This window comes from Charadrius vociferus, unplaced genomic scaffold (genome assembly GCF_000708025.1).
Source record: "Charadrius vociferus isolate BGI_N301 unplaced genomic scaffold, ASM70802v2 scaffold43, whole genome shotgun sequence".
Classification (NCBI taxonomy): Eukaryota; Metazoa; Chordata; class Aves; order Charadriiformes; family Charadriidae; genus Charadrius; species Charadrius vociferus.
This window is the reverse complement of record NW_009648043.1, coordinates 1,973,802-1,999,907: the sequence shown is the minus strand read 5'-3', so window position 1 is coordinate 1,999,907 and position 26,106 is coordinate 1,973,802.

The following is a 26,106-nucleotide window of genomic DNA, read 5'->3' as shown; positions in this document are numbered from 1 at the left end:
ACTTTAAAAGATATGTTCCATCTTATATATAAACAAGTAAAGTTTTAAATGTTAGATATCAGAAATCCTGCACCATTGCATTTCTCTTCAGTGAATTCAAGGCTTAAATTCTCTTGTGAGTCTACTACTATGAAAAAACCAGCTCGAGTTGCTTTCAGTGTCTGTGATGTCCATGTATCCCCTTGATTTAATTATGCCTTGTAAACTTGCATGTGCATCACAGAACTGAATTCTAGTGGTTTCTTAGGAGGAGCAGCTGTATTTCCAGGCACCTGGGGGAAAAAAAAAATAAATTGCAAAGGCAATGTAAAATGACCAGATCTTCAAGGAATATTTGAAATTTTTATAATGTTAGTTTCTGCATACCTAAACCAACATTCTCAGATCATACCTAATAGTCCCAGTATTGCATGGAGGGGAAGAGAAAACAGCAGAGTTTTACTGGGACACCTAGTTTTTCAGAGCACAGCTTCGTGGATGGGTACAGATAGCTGCACACATGCAGTTTTTGTGCACCGGTCTAGAACTGCATAATGGCATTTGCAGAGTCTTCAGCATAAACTGAGATATCTGTCCTCTTATTGAGGCTTATTAGCTCAGGCTTAACCCTGTTCTTCTGTGGCAGTCCAGCTCAGAGCTCAGTCACAGTGGACACATACCTTCTGCACCCAGACATGGTAACATGCCTGGGTAACATGCCCTAAACATTTGATTCCTGGCACTGGGATTTCATTTTTCTGTTCTTTGGAAGGAAATCAAACTTTGCTCTCAGATAAGTTTCCTGTAACTTTTATGTCTGGCCAAGCCAAAGAAAATGTCTTCTCCATGACTGGAATTCAAGTCGTTTCACATATCTGCTACTTAAAAACTACATACAGATGTGACAGGCAATGTAATTTGTGTTCAGCTGTAACAGGTTTTGTGCAACTTCAGCAGCACACACTGTCACTAAATCTCAACATTCACATTTTAATCTTAATATCCTAACACCTTAGCATGTTCATCAGAAAGAATACAGTCTCTTGATTCAGTACTTAGGCAGTCTGTGATCTGAGGACTAGAAAGTGATGCTGAAACTGTTCGCATGAAAAAGAAAGAGATTATTTCTCCTGCAACTGAAGGATATGATAATTAAGAGATGGGGGAGAATGTGCAATCCAGGGAATTTACTTATTCTACTTAGCTAATAAAAAAATTATTTGGCTAACTAAAGAGTGGTCTGAACTTTGAACTTTTAACTCATGGCTTGAGCTGAATCTCAATATAAAAGGCAGTTCCCCAGAAACAAGGTGCATTTTTCTGTGAGCATATGGCAGGTTCTAGGCACAAGGAAACCAGCCCTTGATAAAATTCAGTGGGAACATCTGTTCAAAGAACCTACTTGGAAACTAGCCCAGACATTTGGACAAACCTCAGTTCAGTGTCCAGCTGCTGCAGTGCCAAATAACGCAGGAGAAAAAAGGCAGGAGACAGAAGCAAAGCTGGGTAATACATTTCACATCTCCGTGGACTCCCAAGCCTACAAATGAGTGGAATTATTTGCTAGGGAAGATAGCAAACTCTTTTAAATGCAGGGAACTGAACCAAGAATCTAACTTTAACTGGGTTGGTTTTCCAAGGAGCTAAAAATCTTTCTGACTCAGTAAAAATCGAGAGAAACGAGAACATAAAATATGATTATATACTGTGACTTGTCCCCATTTAGATATACAGAATTGAAAATGCCACCCTTTGTAGCAAATGCTCAAACTGTGTCAAAAGAAACCGAGGCCATTATTTCAGACAACAGTTAAAAATTAAAGCAGAATTTTCAGTTTAGTACACATGGGAAGGATGCATATGCAAATATTATGATGAAGGTAGGTTTTAATATTGCACAAAAATAACTTGCAGTGCAACTAAGAACTTTTGCTTTCAATATGCAAATTGCCAAAGCTTTCTTCACAAGTAAGAGGGAGGAGGTGGTGATGGAGGAGTATATAAAATAAAAATCTTGGTAGAGGATTGTTTAGTCACTAGGCTACTGTGTTACACTGTTACTAAGGAGAAGACAGTTATACACCCAGGATGCTTTAATTAAAATCTGTATTTTCTTAACAGGTTAGGCAGGTTAGGATGCTGATTTAGGTCAGGCTGGTATAAAGTGAATCACTGCTAAATTTTTATCATGCCTCAGATACATCTGCTGACTTTCTAAGGCGTTATCTGCTTGAATGATCATGAGCTGGCCTTACTGTTAACTATGGTTAGAGTTGATTTGATATAATGATTTGTGGTTTCCTGCACATGAAAACTGTGGTGTGTGATGTTTTAAACAGTTCTTTTCTGCTCACCAGCAAGACCTAATATAAAAAGATTTAGTGAGAAAAAGGCAAACAGAATTCCTCCACAAATCTACTTTATCCAAAACTCCCTCCTCTGTTTCTGTTCACTACACAGTACTCTTTGCTGGGTAAAAAACTGGCTGTATGGCCAGGAACAAAGAGCGTTGGTGAATGGAGTTAAATCCAGTTGGCGGCTGGTCACAAGTGGTCTTCTCCAGGGCTCAGTATTGGGGTTGGTTATCTTTATCAATGAACTGGAGAAGGGGATCAAGTGCACCCTCATCAAGTTTGCAGACAACACTCAGTTGGGCAGGATTGTTGACCTGCTTGAGGGTAGGAAGGCTCTACAGAGGGATCTGGACAGGTTGGATTGATGGGCTGAGGCCAACGGTATGAGGTTCAACAAGGCCAAGTGCCGGGTCCTGCACTGGGTTCGCAACAACCCCATGCAACACTACAGGCTTGGGGAAGAGCTGCTGGAAAGCTGCCCAGCAGAAAAGGACCCGGGGCTGTTGCCTAACAGCTGGCTGAATATGAGCCAGCAGTGTGCCCAGGTGGCCGAGGCGGCCAACAATATCCTGGATTGTATCAGAAATAGTGCGGCCAGCAGGACTGGGAAGTGATTGTCCCCCTGTACTCAGCACTGGTGAGGCTGCACCTTGAATACTGTGTTCAGTTTTGAAACCCTCACTACCAGAAAGACATTGAGGTGCTGGAGTGTGTCCAGAGAAGGGCAACAAAGATGGTGAAGGGTCTGGAGTCTTATGAGGAGCTGTTGAGGGAACTGGGGTTGTTCAGTCTGGAGGAAAGGAGGCTGAGGAGAGACCTTATCACTCTCTGTAACTAACTAAGGAGGTTGTAGAGAGTTGGGGGTCGGTCTCTTCTCCCATGTAACAAGCAATAGAATAAGAGGAAATGGCCTCAAGTTGTGCCAGGGGAGATTTAGGATGGATATTAGGAAAAATTTCTTCACCATAAGGGTTGTCAAGCATTGGAACAGGCTGCCCAGGGAATTGGTGGAGTCATCATTCATGGAGGTATTTAAAAGATGTGTAGACGTGTCCCTTGAGGACTGGGTTTAGTTGTGGACTTGGCACTGTTAGGTTAACTGTTGAACTCGATCTTAAAGGTCTTTTCCAACATAAATGATTCTACGATTCTACGTTGTTATCAACATCACCCCGCTCACCTGCTGCCATTACTTTGAAGTCGCAGCCAAAACATCCCATGGAAATACTGAACCCCTTTCAGCATCAACCTTTAACTCCAAGGCACACGATTGCCCTTCTGTCAAGCCTGCTGAGCTAGGGAAGTAGCTCCCACTTTTAGTGGTCTTGGAGTCAGGAAGCATCCTAGTGGCAGGTAAGTGTCTGGATTTTGGTTATTTGACTTTTCTTTATGGAGGTTTTGCACTGTCCTCCCTCCTCATCTCCCATCCCTGATTCCTCTCTGGGGGGTTCACCATCTCTTGGCTACCACGTTGCTTCCTGAGGACCCTTCCCAGTACTTTTCAGACTAGTTCATTATCTCCTGGACATCATGCATGGGAAAAGGCCCAACAATAAAAAGCATAGTTATAACAGCTCCATAGCCTTTAATTTATGGATGCTGCTATTTTGGGGTCCAAAGTTGATAACAGCCAAAATACAACTATAATTTATTTTATTTTCCTTTTCATGGGGCCAAAGAAGAACACAATTATAATCAGTTAGGTCTACAAATAATATCTGTGTGTATTATAACAGCACTGACAGCTCCCTTAAGCTGATTAACCTTCCCTTTTAACAAGTCATACCAACACATACTCTGAATCACCCTGCAGAATCTAAAGCTAAAATAAGCTCACACCAATGAAAGAGACTGCTGGAACTGGTTTTAGCTAAGAAGTGAGCCAGCTGAAAAGGAAACAGCAGCAGTTCAACGGTCAGTGATTCAGGTAAAACTGCATTATCCACTGCTACATAATAAATATTTTGGATCTCCTTAATCATGATGATCAGCAGAAGTAAATATTATGTTGTGGTCAGCTGTTGACAGATCTTACCCCCCTGTATTTCAAACCAGCTCAAATCCTGAAGTTATATAGCCACAGCATCACATCACTGGGCTTGAGCCAGCCAGTGTCCTTCTACAGGACACTTGGACCTGACTGTGTCTTTTGGAGTAGACATGTCTAGACTAGTTCTTTGGTGCTTTGTACAGAGGTTACAGGAAGCTAAGGCTAGCTCTGGTTCAAATGACCCTTGGAAACACAAAGACTAACAGCCCAAAGTTATGTTATTTTGCCTGCTGTTGCCCAGATCTTATGAAACACATTGAAATTTCTCATGGTTTCCATCTGAAATCATTAAAAAACCCTCTTGAGTAGGCAAAATTCAGCCAAGAATGTCCCAAAAACCGAATAGACCTCAAGAAACACGTTTGCAAACCCGCACGAACATCTGGATTGTAACAAAAGACAAATTTAACCAAATGCCAGCTTTTGTTAAAGACATTTCTTGTAACTGTAAACAGAGTTACTTGTTTGATAGACAGCATCTGTTACATTTTCATGAACTTTGAACATAAGTTCCCCACTTCCTGGATGGTTTCACAACTTGATGGCAACCTCCCTTTGGTTTTTATTCTCATTGTCTTGCCATATTTGTATACACAAGATCAGTCTGTTACAGATTCAGAAAAACAATCTCCTGGGGCATCCAGCAGTAGTCCATTTTGCCTTGTATTTGTTCTCCAATTAAGCCTGTAATCCTATGAGTGAATGATTCTAATATAATTAATCAGAACTGCATGCATTCAAATCACTGCTGTTGGACAAACGGTAACACAGTTGTGTTAAAGATTGTTCACAGAACAGCTAAGTCCAGCTACAGCTGCAGAACTTGTAAAATGTTAAAAAAGGGGGGGAAGGAGATCTGTTTTTTGAGAGGAAACTTTATAAAATCTAAAACTCCAGATTGTCTGCTCACTACTAACAGTGTGCTGGGCTGGCACCCAAAACCAGAGAAATGTTTTCAATCACTGTCAGTGCCATTGTAAGAATAGTAAGCAGCTGGTAAAGGCCTTTTGATCTATTTCTTCCAAGCCTACTATTAACTGTCTTTTGTCCTTCAGCATATATAATTTGAATGTATAAATCCAATACATTTTAAAGATTAGTTATCCTAGAGAGAAAGAAAAATTGTTATAAAATATTTTTATTAGTCATCTAAAAAAAAACCATGGAGAAATATACTAGAGGTCTTGACTGTTCTGTTCTGCTTCCTTGTACTGTAACAGCACTTGGTTGTGCAGTCTGGAATAACTCTTTCCACTCTGCCGGTTGGATAAATGCAAGAGGAAAGGATTATTTTTGTGCTGTACATGTTAAATAAGGAAAGATACGGCTATTTAATAATCCAAAGCCTCATTAAAACGAAGCTGGACAATGAGACTTCCAGTAGTGCGCATCATACAGACACCAGATCTCACCACCACAAGCCCCTACACAGATTACATTCTGGAAGCTGGAAACGATTTGGTCTGTCCCATGCACATACTGTGATGTCTAAACTGTTTTTTCTTTGTTCACCAACATTTTTTAATCTTATTCTTCAAATCCAAACTGCATTTACACAAAAAAAAATATTTTCAGTAGAAAAATGATCAAGTCATTTTCTGAAAGGAATGCATCACTGAGGCGACAGCAACATCACCACTGGCAACTGATGCCTTGGTTTAGTGAAGTGCTGACGCAACTTGAAAACTTCTTTTACTACTGTTCCAACTGTCCTGTTTATATGACTCGAATTTGCACTTAATGCAAGTGAATTTCAAATCACACTGGAAGAATATGTACAGCTGGCCAAGATGTTCAAAACTGCATAGTGATTATGAAAGTTTGTACTGATAGACTTTAAAGAGGTCCGACTTTCAAAGAATGGATTGTTCCTAATGTGGGATTAGTACTTTAGGTGCCTATAACAAATTCAAATCGCAAGGCAAGATGGAAAGATTCAAAATCTGCTCAAGAAAATGATGAAAAAACCCAACATTTTCCCTACTTTCTTCTATCAAAGATAATTAGCTTATTAAAAATAGGTTAAATAGGCAGTTCTAGAAGAGAGAGGTCACTGGTATCAGTAACATTTCCAAAATCTGATTCAAAATTGTTGACTCCAAGGATGTTGTCTCCAAGGTTCAGACTCAAGAGCTACTCAGGGCTTGGTACTTGCCTGAGAACCAAGGCAAGCTCTTTGTTTACCATTACCATGCATTACTAAATATTGCTGCACACTTGAATTATTGACACCTAGAAAGTTAGAAAGAGATAGCAGCAGTTAGAAAGAGATAGCAGCCACTTCTGGCAACTAATGATTTTCAGTGACTGCAAAAATAGACTAAGGAGGTAGGAAATTGTGTCAGAATCTTTCCCAATGGACCTGATGAAAGTACAGACAAATACCTTATTTACCAACTGTATTTAATACCCAGCAGTATCCATTAAAAAATAACTTTTCTGCCATTGTGTCTGGAAATATACTGATAACTGGTATATCCAAATACCACTATTAAGGTCCCTGAGCTGTTTTCAGTCTAGTAGCACATTTGGTCTGACTAGTGTGTGTATGTGCGGATATTTACCTGCTGTCCAGTTAAAGTCCACCCATGGACATAGTCTAAAGACGTGGTATAAATGGCTCCTGACAGACAACTTCTCCTGGATAGTACTCACATCCTGAATGCAGAATAAGAACATTTACAGGAATATTTGGTAACATATTTGAGAGGTGAAATTATTTATTTTTCTGTGTTTCTGACTTAGCCCTGCCAGAGTGGAATTAGTGAAGTTGAGATAAACATTTACATAAGAACTGTCTGTCATAAAAGATTCTGAGATTTCCTAAATTAATCTATAAGAACTTTGAAAATTGTGTGAACTTTGCACATATAAACTTTGAAAATTGTAGGAATTGTATGTACTGTCTTTTCCTTGTGTAGAAAGTTCTAATAACAAAAATAATAATGTGAACACACTTTCTCTCTTTATAAACAGAAGACAATAAAAAGGCTTCATTTACTTTGTTATTCCTAATTAAAGAAGATGATATCCAGAGCAAACTAAGAATCCAGATGACAAGCTTGCACAAGGACAGTCCTGCTTCTTACAATGCAGTCAACTGTTGTCTCAGATTTACTAGACACACATTAATTCCTGCTTTCTTCTGAAGTGGCACTGCCAAGAGAAAACACCATTTATACCTGTCACACTACTCGTCTCTTCATCAGCTTAGTCCTGCCTTCTTGTCGTGCATTGCTTTGCTGACATAAAGATAGTGGTAGAGACAGAAGTAATCAGCCACGCTGCTGAAAGCACTTACAGAGCATGCTAGAAGCTCATCACGCTGGTGGACGATATGCGCATGTAGCCAGCACCTGCTCTGTCTTTTGATTTAAAGCTTAAGTCATAACACAGAAAAGAAAGGAAACATATTTTTCTCACTGACTTTAAATTTAAAATGCCAGAGGGACTGTTTGATAAGCTGATATATACACAATATGCAGTTTTTAAACAGCTTAGAAGGTTTTTAGGCCTTTTTTTTTTCTTTTCTTTTTTCTTCTAATGAAGTTTACAGGTTTTAATTTCCTTTAAAGCATATCTACAGAAAGCCTGTTAAGGTGTTTTCAGATTTTCAGATTTTTACTATGCAGAAGCAAATTTTCAAGAAAGAGAGGAAAATTCCCAAACAAATATCAAGTTCATCTGATGATTAATTGGATATTCATGTTCTGCCTGTATATTCCCAGTTTCTGCCTTCCAACTCTGATTTGAGAGTAATGAATATTATAAACAGAGACCTTCTCTTCCTTTGAATAATATTTGGTCTAAAGCAGTAGGAATAAAACAGAACAGAAGCCATAGGAGTCCTGCAATATGTGCAGGATTTTCAGATGGGTTAAAGCATGTTGAGCCTCCAGATTGTAAGTTAAATGTTTGGCAAAGAGTGTGTCTAGCATCTCCTACTCCTTTTCGGTTGCTAATATAACTTACAGAAGACAAACTCAAACAGTGTAAGTGACTTCACTCTGTGGAGAGAGAGTAAATAAGTAACATTTACAGGATAGGGTTTTTTTTTTATACTGTGCACCTCTGAAAGTCAAAATTGAAAGCTAAGAGGAGAGTTAGAAGTGAAATAATGCTGCACTTTGACACATGGTAAACCCAGTTGTTCCATAGCATCATCAGTTTAGTTATAATATTTACAATGAATATAGGCTACTTGATGTCTCACACTAGTGCTGTTGAAGATAATTGCTTGACCAGGAGAATATACAATTCATTGCAAAACTGACTGCTGCCCCATTCAGTACAGAGCCTTTAGTTCAGTTTGAAAAACAGTCCTTGTAGTGCGGCCTCGAACAATTTGTGTTTAATTGTGACAGTTACATGCAGGGGAACTACTTGGATGCTGTGAGGAGACTTGTCAATACAAATGATTTGCACAGAACATTTTTTACTCATGAACATTTATGTCTATAGGAAACCTAGCCTCACATCAGATTTTTTCTGCAATATAAACGCAGTTGTGTATTAGCAGGACCAGAGAGAAGTGAGAAAAGAGGCATTTTGTATTTCTTTCTGATACCAGATGATTTGATTAAGTTAACTTTTGAAGGTAAACTGCTGGTCTGGTCAATGGGAGTTTAACAGTTTCAAGATTTAGTTTTTAGCAAAATCTACTTAATACAGAGTATCTGGAACCAATTGCTTCCTTTCTTTTCTACATACATACTAGGCAATTCAAACAAGATGCAAGCCTGAACAAAGAACTCCGGCATTTGTCTTAACTAAAACTAAATCTGAGGAAAGTTAATAAGTGTAATAGCAGCATTTCGCTAATATTTTCCAATTTATCATATAGCCATGAAACTCTCAAATCAATCCCTTAATTTTCTCTTTTCCTTCTGTTCATGTGATATATTTAACCTTCTTCATTTTCCCTTCAATATGATATTTTCCTCCCCCTTATGTTTAGCTTCTAGACTGTATTCTTTCACTCTCCCTTTTCCCATCTTCTTCCCAGCTTTTGTGTGGTGGAACCTGTTTGGTTTTGGTTTTTTTTCCATGTTACCATACTGTCTGCTACTCTTTCTTTTCTCATACAACTGTTGCTGCTTTTATTACCTTCACTCTAATGTGGTGTTTTCTGACATGCTTCTCACCAGCCTGGTAAAAGTCTGGTCACTGACTCTTGTACTCATGTCTTGGTGCTGTTGGTAAGTACAGTTTTTAAGATCCTTTCCCTAAATGGAAAAATGATGTGGAAAAGAGACAATTTTCTTCAGAACAAAATGATTCGGGTAAATCACAGAATCACAGAATGGTTAGGGTTGGAAGGGACCTCTGGAGATCATCTAGTCCAACCCCCCCCGCCAGAGCAGGGTGACCTACAACAGGTTGCACAGGACGGCGTCCAGGTGGGTTTTGAATGTCTCCAGAGTGGGAGACTCCACTACCTCTCTGGGCAGCCTGTTCCAGTGCTCCACTACCCTCAAGGTAAAGAAGTTCCTCCTCATGTTAAGATGGAACTTCCTATGTTCAAGCTTGTGCCCATTACCCCTCGTCCTATCACTGGGCCCCACTGAAAAAAGACTGCTCCCATCCCCCTGGCATCCTCCCTTTAAGTATTTGTAAGCGTTAATAAGATCCCCCCTCAGTCTTCTTTTCTCTAGACTAAAGACGCCCAAGTCCCTAAGCCTTTCCTCATATGAGAGATGTTCCAATCCCCTAATCATCTTTGTAGCCCGTTGCTGGACCCTCTCCAGCAGTTCCCTGTCCTTCTTTAGCTGGGGAGCCCAGAACTGGATGCAGTATTCCAGATGCGGCCTCACCAGAGCAGAGTAGAGGGGGAGGATGACCTCCCTCGACCTGCTGGCCACACTTTTCCTGATGCACCCCAGGATGCCATTTGCCTTCTTGCCCACCAGGGCACATTGCTGGCTCATGGTCATCCTATTGTCCACCAGGACTCCCAGGTCCCTTTCCACAGAGTTGCTCCCCAGGAGGTCAGCCCCCAACCTGTACTGATGCATGGGGTTATTCCTCCCCAGATCCAGTACCCTACACTTACCCTTGTTGAATTTCATCAGGTTTCTCTCTGCCCAACTCTCCAGCCTGTCCAGGTCTCGCTGTATGGCGGCACAGCCTTCCGGCATGTCAGCCACTCCTCCCAGTTTTGTGTCATCAGCAAACTTGCTGATGGTACACTCTAGCCCTTCATCCAGATCATCAATGAATATGTTGAACCATCTAAAAATAAATCGGATGTAGATTGCTAGTTTGGGGCTTCTTAGGCTGGATATGATTAGGTATTCAACTTTTTTTGTTGTTGGTGGTGGTGTGATTTTCTAAGAAAAATATATTTTGCTCCCACTACATTTGTATGTATTATATCATATCACAGCTGCTTCAAAGTTACTACCCTGTATGATTTTGCAAGCTTATAGCAACAATAAGGCTGGCAGATGCGGTAGTACACATTATATTATTAATGATTTGGTGAAAACTCTGGAGGCAACTCAGTTATCTAAACACAGGGATGTAATGCCAGTTTTGGATATGCCACAGTATCCTGCCAACACCCTACCTGCTGATACAGAAAGCTGCAGGTCTCAGACCACTTAGGGCACCTCAGGTAACATTTTAAAACACCTACTTCTAATTCAGACAGCGGAATTGTACTTGACATCTCAGATATTAATCTGAATTAATGTTGTCTTAATTTGCAGCTGAATCCCATCCTTAGAGTCACTATAGTAATTTTTCCAGTATTAGAGTTCTCTCTGGTTCCATGTTTCAGACAGGACATAAAATAGGGGTCCTGACGATATCTGGCTACCAGTGATTACCTGATGTTAACAATTTTAGCTACTTTAACTAGGGCTATGTGGAAATTCCAGATTTCCTATTTAACATTTGCATTCATTATGGTTGAGTTGGTAAAAGAATTCAAAGTCTCTGGAAGGTATATTACTGTACATGTATGTGCACACAAGCATGCACGATCTAGCTTTTTAATCAAAAGAAATTCACAAATCAATGTTGGAAAGCAGAATTGCTCTATATAATTGAATATTTTGTTCACAACTGAGGGAATAATAATTTTGAGGTTTGTAACTGCTACATATACATGTAAAATCTCAAGAATAATATAGGTCATGGCAGTATACAGATTTATTCACCTCAATTCTTTACTCCCAGAAGAAGGCAGAGATGTAGAAATGTTGGTAAATCAGGACAGTGGCAGTGCAGAGGACCCTGTTTAAATGTGGAGCATGATTTAGGGCATGTAAGATAAAAATTGAGAGGTGACATCTGCAGTTGCCTGTTGCTGCTTTCTAGGATATGTCTTGGTTTCTGGTCCTCCAGATAGCTGGATCTCAGGAGTGCTTGGTGGAGCAACTAAGCATATCTAGGTTCCTTGTGTACATATGTGGTGGCTTGACCCTGGCTGGATGCCAGGTGCCCACCAAAGCTACTCTACCACTCCCCTCCTCAGCTGGACAGGGGAGAGAAAATATAACAAAAGATTCGTGGGTTAAGATAAGGACAGGGACATCACTCAACAATTACTGTGATGGGCAAAATAGATTCGACTTGGGGAAAATTAATTTATTACTGATCCAATCAGAGCAGGATAATGAGAAATAAAAACTAAATCATAAAACACTTTCCCCCCATCCCTCCCTTCTTCCCAGGCTCAACTTTATTTCCCATTTTCTCTACCTCCTCCCCCCACAGCAGCACAGGAGGACAGGGAACAGGGGCTGCAGCCAGTTCATCACACGTTGTCTGTGCTGCTTCTTCCTCCTCAGGGGGCGGACTCCTCACACTCTTTACCTGCTCCCTCCCATGGGAGACAGTCCTCCATAAACTGCTCCAGCCTGGGTCCCTTCCACAGGATGCAGTCCTTCAGGAACAGACTGCTCCAGAGTGGGTCCCCCACGGGGTCGCAAGTCCTGACAGCAAACCTGCTCCAGTGTGGGCTCCTCTTTCCCAGGGTTACAGGTCCTGCCAGAAGCCTGCTCCGGCATGCGGTCTCCACGAGGTCACAGCCTCCTTTGGGCATCCACCCGCTCTGGTGTGGGGTCCTCCACGGGCTGCAGGTGGATATCTGCTCCACTGTGGACCTCCATTGGGTTGCAGGGGGAAGCCTGCCTCACCAGGGGAATCTGGTCCAGAGTCTGGAGCACTTTCTTCCCCTCCTTCTTCACTGACTTTGGTGTCTACAGACTTGTTTCTCTCACATATTCTCACTACGCTTTTCTGACTGCTGCTCAGGTTTTCTTTCCACCTTCTTAAATATGTTATCACAGAGGTACTACCACCATCACTGATGGGCTCAGCCTCGGCCAGGGGCAGATCTGTCTTGGACCTGGCTGGCATTGGCTGCATTGGACATGGGAGAAACTTCTAGCAGCTTCTGACAGAAGCCACCCCTGTAGCCACCCCCCGCCACCAAAAACTTGCCATGGAAACCCAATACAACATAACTGCATGTGTCCTGCCTGTGTACAGGATAGAAATGCCTTAAGGTGTACGTCAGACTGAATGCAAAAATGTGTCTGTATTCTGCGGTCTAGGTGTAGCCACAACAGCCTAAAGCAAACAGTCCCAAAATGTGTCCTATGACAAAATAATATATTTGGCACCTATCTTGATCTTATCTGAAGATTACCTCATGTTTCATGCTTTCCTCAGCCCCTGCCCAACATAGAAAGTGAATTTCCGACTGGCTCATGACATGATTTATTTATTTTTCCGGTGTTATTTCTAGGTTAAGCCTTATTTGAGAGTCTCTTCAATGCATGGCAGTTCGTGCCAAGGGTCAAACAGGCTGGTCAAATCAATTCGCTGCCCTGAAAATGTGGTTGCAAATAATGAAGAATCAAATACTGAAAATCTAATTAATACTGGAATCCACAAGTAAAGAAAAAGAAAAAAAAAAAAAAGAAAATAAAAGAATTTTTGTAAAAAATAGACAGCTGGCAATGATTCTTTTTGACTCAGATGAGAGGATCAGCTCAACTTCTCTTTGCTAGTGGGGCACTCTTCTTTGATCATGCTGCTAGAGAGGCTGGCTGTGCTCCGTGGTTTGCTGAAACTGGCTATTATTCAGCAGAATTGAGCTAAACCCCTTAAATTCCCTTTAAGTGCTCCTCAGTCAAAGCTTTACCTCAAATCACTGGCTATGGATTTAAAAAAAAAAAAAAAAAAGGATAAAATCACCACCAAATATGCTGTCAGATTATTTTAAGACATTCAGTTCCAGTCAGTTAAGCTGACTCAAAAACATGTTAGTAGAAAAACAGTATAGTGGAAATGAACTTAGTGAACTCAAAAGAAAAACAATGGCATCAGACAATGTAGACTGCTTCCCCAAGCTTCCTGTCATACAGTTAGTCCCTAAATCCCAACAGAGACAGTGAAGGCAAACAACATTTTATAAAGCAAACACAGAAGTCTGGGTCTTTCCTGTTTTTCATAATGAGGTCACCTGAAAAATGAGCTAGATATATCTCAGGTGTTTGTTTTCTGTTGTCTCCTGCAGCTGTTATGCGGGGAAAGGAAGAGTTTTCTTTCCTGTTATTTGGTTTTTTAACAGATCCAGTGCATGTCAACACTGAAGAAAGAAAGAAAGCATGAAAAGTATGGACTATGCAAACAATTTCTCCTTGCACAGGTCATCAATGCTATGAGTCAGAAGAGGAAAACAGAATTCAGGATGCTGGGCAAACATTAAAATCACTCACAAATGAGTTGTAAATTGCCTGGTTAAAAACGTAACAACAAGTTTGTATGAGATGTTTGAATGCCACAATATTATTCAGGAACTGCTTGTCATTGAATGTTGTAACTACAATAACATAACCTCATGCATTGTTCAAAAGCAAAGGGAAGTAGCAACAAAGTACTATATAATTCTTATTATGAAATAGTAAATGAAATAACAAGTTTTGGAAACACATGAAAGTTTGTTTAGCACTGATTTTTTCCATTTCATCAATATCATTTACAGAAAGTCCTTACTCAGGTAAGATGTCCGTTGGATCCATCTATATTCTACAGGCACAAGAATTTGGTGATCTTCGACTGAGAAAAATTCCTTGTTGCTGTCCATGTGAGAGATTATGTTGCACAAGTAACATTGATCCAGGCAGCGAATGGTCACTTGGAACAGGATACATTATCCAGAAGTGATTACAAAATGGTATGCCTGTTAAAATGGCCCAGGCATAATGACTGAAAGGTGATCCATAAAAAAAGAGGAGAAAACGAACAGCTACAGACCTAACATAAAACTTCAACAAAGCAAAAAGAAAATCTGGTTCCTAACGCTTATCTTAACTGCACCAGTTTTGCACCAGTATAATCATTAACTTCAATGTGGCTGCTTCTTTTGTTCATCCATGCAAGCTGGGTCAGATTTGAGCCTACAGTATCTCTCTGAACATGTTAGCAGCCTGAGTACTAAAGATGAGTTCTTTTAATAGTTCCTAAAGCTGGTCTTTAAGCATGTGAATTTCTCAGTGACTGAGTCCACCGATGTGTGGGTATGAAGCAAATCAATGTTTACCTTTAAATGATGTGCATGACTTCACCTAGAGCACAGTAAGGACTTCTTTCTGTGCAGAAGCCTCAATGCTGACACGTAAGTGTTAAGGGTTTTTTTTTTTCCATACTGGGAGCTTTTGAGATGGGTTTTGTGAGTGAAGACATATCTTTATGTAACTGTTGGTGAAAATGACATTTGATAAAAATAACATAATCACACACAGTTAATTTTTATGAAACTCCAAGAAATACACTAGCTTTCATTTCTGCAGACAGAAAGGAGAAAAAATTAATGAAATTTTTATTTCATTTCATATGGTCGCTATATCTTTTTGCCTTGCTGAAAAATGAACAAACAAACCCCCAAAACACATCAAAGGTGATCATGTTCATTAAATTTTAAACCACAGATATATGCAGACATTTACTGCCTGATTGGATTCTGAAAGATTAACTTAGCGTAGGAGCCGCAAGTTCAGTTAGATGGCTCAAGTGGCTAACATGTGGCTGATTTATTGTCCTCTAGGGACAAAGGGAATTGAAATTTGACAGACAGGATATGCTGTACCCACTTACTGGCAGAACATTAATTCCCAGAAGTCAGAATGTATGCATTACAAGCAATGCATCTTTTCATTTTGCTTTGTTTTTCAAGCAGTATACAGCTGAAAATAGCGCAGACGATGCCTGAATACCTAAGTAACTCCTATAGAGTGAACTGGTGCACAGGAAAAGGAAGCGTGGCTGTCCAAGAAGCACTTCAAGGAAGCCTTGCAGGCATGCTTGATTTAATGCAACATACTAGCCAAATCTTTTGAGCTCTTAAGCAGCACAGGTCTCTTTGAGCAGCAGAAGCAACAGCGGCATGCTTTTCCGGCAAGAAAGCATACAAGATAAATAATGTGTGAGCTGTGGAGATAAACTAGGTTACAAGTTGAGGGCATCTGTAAAATGTGATCCAAAATATGCTTATCATAACAAGTTACCTTCTTCTCTACTGCAATTGACTCATCTAAGTCCTGGGCCATACTTGTTTATGAGGAAAAGACCACAATGAAAATACAATTTAAACTTCTGATACTTGTTTCTATAACCAAGTTTTTCTTCCACATACATAAAATCACATCCTTTAAAACTCTTTCAAAATCTGCTTCAAATGATTTAGTTGAAATTTTTTTTTGCCATAAAGTGCCGTAGTGCCAAATGTGAAGCTTTTTGTGTGACATGATGCTTTTTTGACAGTATGACACTAGTAAATTCTAAACAAATTAAGATGATTGACTTTCTGATAGAGTAAAATCTAATAAAGTGCATGTATTATGTGACACCTCTGGAAAATATAGTGTGCTTACATAGCTAAGTAAGCATGCACACCCACAATGGGGTCTGTAGTAGAGACCACAAGGCATAACAATACAAATTTGAAAATCATTTGGGGTTTTTTCTGTTCACTATCACATCACCTTCTCAAAGTCAGGTGGTGAAACGTTTTAGAATGAACTATACTTACAGGAAAGAGATCATCAACAGAATCAGAGCTCCTAGTTTTGTCCTCTCCACTCTTTCTCAGGTTACCTACGAGTATAGTATCCCACCTACTGCTCAGTGAATGAAACAAGGTGGCCAATAAAGCAACTGGAAGTTTTCACTGCTGAATCTTCAACCACTTTTCCTGAAACTACCTCCTTTTTTTCTTATCTCACAGGCTATTAATGCTTGCACAATACTTCATCTCTGTTTTGCCCTGAAGGTGGAGTCTTTGCCATAGGTATACCTACTTCTGGAGTTTTTCCATCTGTGGGGTGTGGGGACTGGGGATCCCATTTCAGCTACAAACACAGCTTACACTCTGTGAAAGCGTAAAATGTTCTGACTAGATAGCTAATGATTTATTGTTGCCAACAGTGGTTTTCTAATTCCATTACCATAATTTCCACTGAAAATTCCATTTACAGCACTCTATGTTTAGACTCCAGGTAAATGAAAGTTAGTAATTTAGTGCTGTGAATGTGCCTCACTATTCTCATTAGTATGTTACTTGTTATAAGCCTTCTTTTTTTTCTTTCTAGAAAAAAAGATCCCAGAGAAACAATTGCCACACATTGTTATGAAGAAAACAGATGAGGGCACTTCAAATGTTGCACTACATATATCACATAAATTATCCTCTATTCTTAATACAAACTGTGCACTGTAATTTAAAGCCAACGTGCAGTCACCTATTTTCCATTGCTGCTGAACTGGATTACCACCTGCCTTGACTCCATCCTTTGGGAGGCTGCCAGCATTGTTACAATTTAATGCTATATCCCACTGTGTCAGGAAAGACATGCCTCCCCAATCTCACTGTCAAATGAGGGCTTGTCAACATCCCTTAATTATTGCTATTATTAGGAATGAAGGTTAAATATACGTGCTTTGTGAATGGTAATGTCTATTGTCTGTTTTAGTTTTGTTAGGTTCAGTTGTACTATGAGCAAATAAAATAAAGATTTAATTGAAAGATGATTTTAGAGTCAGGTCTCTGAGTTTATTTATCATTGTTTGTAGTGAATTTTGTGCAAGCTCTCTTAGCATTTACATTCCAAAATGCCGGTACAAGAAGAGAGAATGCATGTTCAGCAAACTAGGAAATACACCTCTCTCGTTAAAAATAAAATAAAACTCAAGTCTCCAGGACACTATACAAGCACAGAAGAATACAAGGGACACTTTCTTCCTGGGCAGGATGGGGTCTATGGGAAAGTCGGAAAGTGGGCACAACTCCTGTACCTGATGACTTGTTTTGTACCCAGGTGAATGGTTACTTCTAGGAACTGTGGCATTGCAACTGGTTGACAGTAGATGACAGGTCAGGGAGTTTTTTATGTCAGTGGAAATAAGTAAATTCTTGCAAAATTTTCTAAGATATGGTCAAGTTGCCCTTCAAATTATTGCTCTTGTCCTATTTGTTTCTCATATTTGTGTGCCCTATATATGCCAGTCTTTGAGGAAGACAAAATTTTTATTTTTGTTGTCACGACATGCCACTAAGAAGGTGATATAATCGCCTCAGTGTCAGGCAAGCCACTGGATCTTGGAGCAGGTACATTACCTGTGCTGACATAAGAGCTGACCACAGAGCTGTTTGACTCCTTACTGTTTCCAGCCTCTTCTCTAGCATTGTAGCTCCTCCTCTTTATGTAGTTCGAACTTCTGTCTTGCTGGCTTTGGTGCTCATTAGACCCATTTTTTATTTTATTTTTTTTTTTTCTGCATTATCTTTCTGTTCCATTCATGAGTTCAGCTGGCCCATGGAGGAAGCTCCAAGTCACAGCCAGTGCAGGAGAGAAGAGAAAGAGTTTGGTCAAGAACAAGGAGGGAAAAAACCCTGTTAAATTCGCTCAAGCTATCTTTCTAACAAACTGACTATCTGGCTAACTTCAGCCACATTCAGAAGAAGCACATTTTAGGTCAGTGAACTTCTCCCTCCATCCCCAGCTCTTTGTCTTACTCTCATCATCACGATATCTTCCCTTGTATTATATTTTTAAGGCTGTAGTATCTGTGAACTCAATGAACTGATTGAACTGATCCATATCAGCACAAAATAGTACTGCTTTCCAGTTGCACCAGGCTAAGTTCACTGTGTGATCGCAAATGCTTTTGATCTGGCAAAGGGGAGTAGAGGGTGTGTTGCAGTAGCCTAATCAGACATTGCTATGGAACTTGTCCCTGCAACCACTGCCTGAAGCTGGCTGTGCCACCCATGGGTTGTAACACCTGACAAATACGTGCTGTACCTAACAGGGTGATCCACAGCCCTCCACGTTCCTATGGCACAGCCAGTGGTCCCATCAGCAACGTGACCTGTTACATACATAAATTAGGATACACTGAAACATTGTGTCTTAGCAAGGAGGCAGCTGAGGAAGCAAAAAAGAAACAATGCTTTAAACTGTGTCCCAGTGGACTAGAAGAGCTGCTTTCATCAGTCCAGACTGGAATATAGAAATAGCAAAAGTATTTTAAGTAGCTGTTTTATTCTTGTCTTCAACCTGGAGTTTGCTGGAGTGTCACGTGGCTTGTTCTTAGTACTGTCTCTACGAGAGCTGTTGCAAGATCACCCTAAGGAGTTGGTCTTCTCGTATTCAGAGTTTCTCAGCCTGTGCCAAGCAGGCCAGAAGGGACATCAAGGCAATGCTAGGATGTTTAGCAGTTTGTGCAATTTATTGGCTAGAATAAAGCAAGTCCATTACTACAGATTTAGTTAGGTGTCAGTTATTTCTGAAAGACAATCTGGTATATTGAATGGGAATCCACCAATACATACACAATAACTGATGGCAGGCACAGGCTAAGCATCTCAGCTTCTGCCTGCTCGGCGTTTATGTGCCTGATTCAGAGTTGTGCACTGGTCATTTCCATCTAACCAGGGTATCAGAAGCAACAATCCCCTTGTGAGGTTAGTTTCTGACTTGAAAAGAAAAAGGCTCAAACTTGAAATGCATCCTGAGAAAGAGAAGGAATTGGAAATAACATCAAACTTTTCCATAGTAGTCAGATGTCCGATCTATTTATCCATAAATGTGGAGGTTTAAGTTCAACCTCCTTCTCAATTCAAGGGCTCAAATCTCTGTTTCCCCCTTCCTGAGACGGTAGCATGCATGCTTCCTATCAAACATCCTTTGCAATCTTAAATGGAAATGCTAGTTGAATACAGACACCTCACCAGCCAGGCAGAATGTGAGAGGAAGCTTCTTGGACTTAAAAGGCTAAATTCTTTGCAAGTGCTGTCTTAGGTCCTAAAGCAGATGGACCTAATTCTTGCCCCCAAATATTTGCCTTGGTTTACAGAGAAAGACCAGATCAGGGAAATGAACTATTGTAGTATCCCACATTTGTTTTATTGACTATTGCCTTCACTTTCTGTGCTGTTTCTCTACAGTAATATGGAAACAAAAGGGCAAATCCAAATCCATCCAAAGCATTTCAGGAATTTGAAAATAAAATAACAAGTCTTCTATAGTAATTATCTTCAAGGCTTATCATGAAACAAGCCATAACATTATTATTATTGTTTTTTCAATCAGGAATGTGTAGCTGACTAAACAGTGGCTTGTTTGAAGGATATAGGAAATAAACAGAAGGTCATTTCATAGATTGTGAATACACAGCATTTAGAATAGATGAAATAGGGAAACCAAACGGAAAGTATGCAGTATTTTGCAAGCTGGTGTCCCTGAAGAATGGTTATCATGGGTAGCTTCATGTCTACCTGTTACCATATTTTGAAAGCAGTATCTGCTGGTTCTCTTAAACTACCCCTTATAAATCTGAACAGCAAAACAACTCTAGAGTTTTGTGAGTTTCTGTAAATATTGAAAAATATTTGTCTCTGAACACTGATTAAGTCAAGAATTATTGTTAATATTCAGAATTCTTTATTTTTTATCTAGACAACACATTTTTCTCTTGCAGAAAAAAAATATTCGTGATTTTGATGCAATAAGTCCTATTAGTACATTCTCTAAGTTTGATTTTAAAATACCAGTTTCAATTAAAAATATAGCTCTATCCTGGAAGTACTCCTTTCCTTTCTTTCATTGAAGTTTAATTCAGTATTTGATACCATTAATATCGCTTTCTTACCAATTTAATACCAGTGATGTTTCTTTCATCCCTTGTACTACTGAGCCTACTGTGGTAATACTGAATATTTTCTTTTTAGTGCGTATTAAATATAGAACCATCAGTAACTCACCCACACTTTTGGTAAAGCATTGAAGGTCATATGCATAATGACTTTCAACTCCACCAAGGTGAGTGTGGGTTTCCAGATACAGCTGTTACACGTGATTCACTTTAGCTTTTGCCTCTCACTCCCCACCCTCCCTTGCAAAAGAACTATGTTCCTTTTTTGAAGCTTTTTTTTTTTAAAAAAAAAAAAAAAAAAAAAACCCAAAAAAACAGGTGATGCTGAATTTGGCTATGAGAGGAAGTATTGGTGCCTGTATTGAACCTTTTGGAGAGCTGCACTCGGCCATTTGTTACCTTTTTTATTAAGATTTCATCCATGCTCAGTTATTTCCCTCCCTTTAAGAAAGAAAGTCCCAGAACTCTTCTCCACCTCAGTAGTTCTGTCTGGGCTTCTTCTTGACTTCAAACACCCCACCTTTCTGGGCACAACTTTCACATGTCTGTTGAGACAGAGTTCTTAAATATCACCATGAAGCAAAACTTCTGGGATGTTAAACGTGCATTGTCTGGTCCTTTCTCTAAAAATACAGTATTTCCAGGAAAAAGAATCGGGATTTTTGTTATTGAAAGTAAACTGTGTATTGGTATGTTCTCTAAGTAAATGTTTCATTAATTTGTCTTCTCTTTCTCTGCCTCTCACTTTTCTCGGCTTCTTTCTAATATTTGAAACTCTGCTTGGCAGCTTTTTTCCTTTGGGTTTCTGAGAGCTGTAAGCAGGTCACCTGCTGATTGAACATGGGCCAGAGATCACTCATTCTCTGAATATTGAGGAAAAATAAAATTTTAATGAAAAATCTCAGATTTTTTCCTCATAGGACGTCTACTTTATTGCTTGATATCACTGTGACTCCTCTGTGTCCTTTAAGTTATTCTGTTGTTATGGTTTTGTCTTCTGCTCAGAACTTCTGGGCAAGATTTCCAGAAATCACTGAGGAAAGGATTTTGAACCTTTTGATTGCAGCTTATAAGTCTAAATTTAGGTATCCATTTTTTCAAACATTGCTCATTCAATTCTAACATACAGAATTAATGCATTATTTCTACATTAATATATCATCTAATCTTAGAAGTGGATTCAAGTTTCACATTTTGGATATGTAACAGCTACCAAAATTGTTTGGATAAAAAAATGAATTTTGCTCTATTTTTAAAGATAGCTGCAAATCAAGATAATGTTCAATTTCAAAAGATAGTCTAATTCCTCTGTGTGAAACATATGTGTTAGTGCAGGAAAGAAAAAGGAGGAAGGAAGGAGGAAGAAAGGATAGTGGAGAGGGTTTCATCACTGGATCTTCATTTGGGTTGAACCACAGTGGTCTTTCAACAGTGTTTTGCACTTCAAAAGCAGTCAGTATACATGAGGGTGATAGCCTGATCACGCTGGACTGAGTCCTAAGTAATCCTGCTGTCTACTTTAGCACAAATAAACTAAAAGAAATGAAGTAATTTAAGCAAAATGAAGACTCCTTAGAGATACCAACAGCAGAGCTACAGGCAGTGCTGGTATGGGTGGAGCCTGTGTTGTTATTGACCTGCTTCCCTGTAGTGGTTTAGGGCGAACCAGCCACCAGGTGAGCAACGGGGAGAGGAGCAACAGAGAGACTTATGAGTTTAGAAGGAACTAAACAAATTTAATGAAATACTAATAATAAGATAAAAAGAAAAAAAATAAATATATACAAAACTGTGTCAAGCTCCCAGGATGACGATCACATCACCAGCTGGTACTGGGGAAGTCCCTGACTGGACTCAGTGACGGATGGGAACTGGATTCCAGATCTGCATTCAGGATTGGGATCAAAAGGCAGACAAACAGATAGAGGCCTCCTCAGACATCAGCCATAGAAGAAAGAGGCTGACCCTTTGATCCCTCAACTTTTATACTGAACATGAGGCAGACGGGATGGAATACCCTGTGGGTCAGTTTTGGGTCACCTGTCCTGTCCGCTCCTCCTCGCAGGTGGGACCCCTCTACGCTTTTCCACTTCCGACTCTCCAACGGGGCAAATAACCAAGTTAGCTGCCCTTGGGTGTTATAGCAATACATATAAGCAAGAGCATCTCTGCATACCATGGCTTGGCATCAAGTATAAACACAGTTTATATAAACTATATCACTCTGAGAGTGAACAGTGTCTGCAAAACAGGCTGTTAATTTCGGTAGTTAGAAGAGGCCTAGCTATGAAGTAAAGTTAGTGAACAAAATTGGTCCTGTTTTACCTCAAATCAAGACATTCTCCCATTATATGACCCAGAGAACACACCACATCTGGGAGCACAGGCTACAGCCTCAATAACCCTTTACTAAACACACGTTTTCCATCTAGGGCTTTTCTTATAGCAGTAAAGAGAATCCAGATAACATACAGAAGCTTTCGAAGAAAAAAAAAAAAAAAGCCTGGGGTGCAGTATAAATATAGTCTATAATAGATTATTTGTTAGATATTCTTCCTTCTCGTTGACCATACAGCTGTTACCACGTCATGGGATTCCCCAGTCTTCAGAATGGTTCATCTGGCCATCGCTCATAACTATAGTTTTCTGAATTCCAAATCTTACCATCCACATGTGTTTAAAGGAGTGTTTAATGCTTGAGTGTAATTCTGCTCACATCTGTGGGGCTGGGCGCAGAAGAATGGGTTACTTATTATGATAAGAGTGGCAGAAAGAATGTATGTGCTGGTGTTTCTTATCAACCATCTTTCATGTAGCTGTGTTTTAGAATACAATGTCCTGCACTGAAGACTACCAAAAGTCAAATTAGCTGTGAACAGAGCAATGCCATGTCTTGTATTACTCTGGGCACTCCTAATTTTAAATCCACCATACCTTTTCATTCATAGTATTGTATTCTTCACTCATGGTCAGTCTGTCACAGACTGTGACTTACCATTCATCTGTTTCCAACTGAGTCAGTGTTTTCCTCTATGTTCATTTATGGACTGATCCTGAGATGCACAAAGAACTTGCACCTGCAATGAAGTTCATTACACTTCCTGGCAGGATCTGACACTTGATTATTTCTTCCTTCTTTACACATAATGCATCTGTCTATGTCGGCTCTCATTTTAATCCAGTGGTTTACTATAATAATTATTGCCCCTGTTCCTGATTTCTCCTATGTTTAGCATACCGCCTGATTTGTCATATCCAGTTTTAAATGAAAATCTTGAGTGGCACTGAATGTAAAATGGCCTCTAGTATCAGGGCTTCCCGCTAATTTGATGATAACATCCCAGTTATGCTTTGTGATTAACCTTCTAGCTAAGTATCCTGTTAAATATACAGCGTTCCTGTTACACTTTCATCCACAGTGTGAATGGAAAATACATAATATATGATCTCTTTCCATCTACTGTCTTCACAGGACACTTAAATCTGTGGTTTTCCTAAACCTGATCATCTTATTTTCAATGCCTTACCATTGCCATTTCTTGTCATTCATACAAATGATTAATTTAAGCCTAAGGCATATCACCCGTTTGAAAATATTTCCTCTTATAATTTAATATTACTATTCATCCAAATATTTCCTTTCTCCCATATTTCCAAACATTTGGGACCATCCAATGTGATGCATGCTGCTTATGGAATATGGACCCAAACTGAAAGTGCAGGAATGACACAATACCAAGGAAGTGCTGTGAGCAGGGCTGCTCTGCGCGGGATGTGGAACTGGGAGCCAAGGGTGACCCAGTCCCACAGGTGCTGGCCACAGAGTGCAGAGCCAGTCACTGGTATCAGGGTTCACTGACAGCTCAAGATGAGGCAAGTGATTAGCCAGGTCCAGGAACCATCCAGGGAGCTGAGTTGGGAGCAAAGCAGACGGAGTCAGGGGCAGGGCTGGAGACCGGCATCCTACAGCAACACCAGGGCAGGAACCAACAGCCCTGGGATGGGCTGAAGTGTGGTCCTGGGCAACCAGCAGGGACTGTAAAGCTTAATGGTTCCACTAGATGCTCTGACAGCAGCCTGGTACTTAATGTTTACCTCATCTTTGTATTGTGGTAGTCCCAGCATACAATATCTAACAGACGTTATGTACTGGAACGATATGACAGTATGCATTTCCATGTTTGTTCTGATTTTATTTTTGTGGTAGGTACATGACACATTGAGCACAATTTTCATACAATTTTTTGCAGTCATATTTTTTTAATATTTATCTTCAATATCTTTCATTTCTCTGCTACATTAGTTATAGAGTAGGAGAGTATATGAAAATAGCATTCCTTGCTGACATGGTTTCAAGTTCATGGACCTTTGTATTGAATGAGATGTTTATAGAAACCATTGTGATTCATGAGTTAAGCATTCAAATAGCTACTTTGTCAACACAATGTCAGCTGCAAGTATAGTAGACACGTCTAGCAACTCAATTGTTTGGGTCTCAAGTCCTTGCATGTGTTAATAAAATGCAGATTTTATTGTAAAGCATGATCAAATTTCACTAGTATCTAATTATCAATAGCTGAAATATCTGTGTGTACATGTAAAATCTCAATGAATCTGTCAGCTTAAAACTTTAATATTTAAACATGAAAAGTACTTTTTGGTTCTCAATATTGTACAAATTAATTTCCCCAATTTCTGTTCTTTGATGAAAAAACGAGCTGCTTTGGCAATGGCAGGATTAACAAATTTGAGTGCTACATCCCCTTTGTGACAATTATCCAACTGCACCACATCCCACTGGGGTACTCACTGGAAACTCTCTGCACCCCTGTAAAAGGGCTGGAAGCAGTTCACGCTCTGCCACCTAGACCCCACCTGACTCCAATGTCCTCTCCTTCAATGAAATATTCTGTATTAGCAGAGCTCCTCTGAAGGCTTCGTGGACAAGTGCAAGGTGAGTGTCTGCACTGACAAGAACCAGCAAAGCCCATGAAATGGTCAGTTTGTTGGCTGCATCTCAGTAACTAATCACCCCCTTTGAGCACACAGAATGGAAAGAAAATATTTTTTTAAAAAAATCAGTGTTCATTTCTAATAAAATGTGGCATTACCTGCTCATTTTTGGTTATCTTTCGCTCTTTTCATTGTTACTTTTGCTCCCTTTTTATAATTATTTCATATTTAAACAGCTCCTATAAAGAACAGCAAGTAAACTTTTAAGTAGAAATTGTTCTAAACTTGGGCTTTGAGGTGACTGCCGAGTAGCGTGGGACCATTCTCTCCTATTTTTATCTTCTTTCTTTAGAACTAGATCCAGATATTATTGTTGTGCTTGGTCTTCCTTTATCAGTCACTTCACAGTTTGTACTAAGTGACAAAACAAAGGTTAAAAACATTTTCATTTTTTTATCTCTTTGCGTTATTGCACAATCCATTGTTTAATAACTAAGCCACCTCTTACCTCCTTTTCTCTCTCGTAAGGAAGGTCTGAAGAAGACTTATGCAACCTAAGATTTTTTACAATGACTCAGCAGGCAGGTTGATTTCAGCATG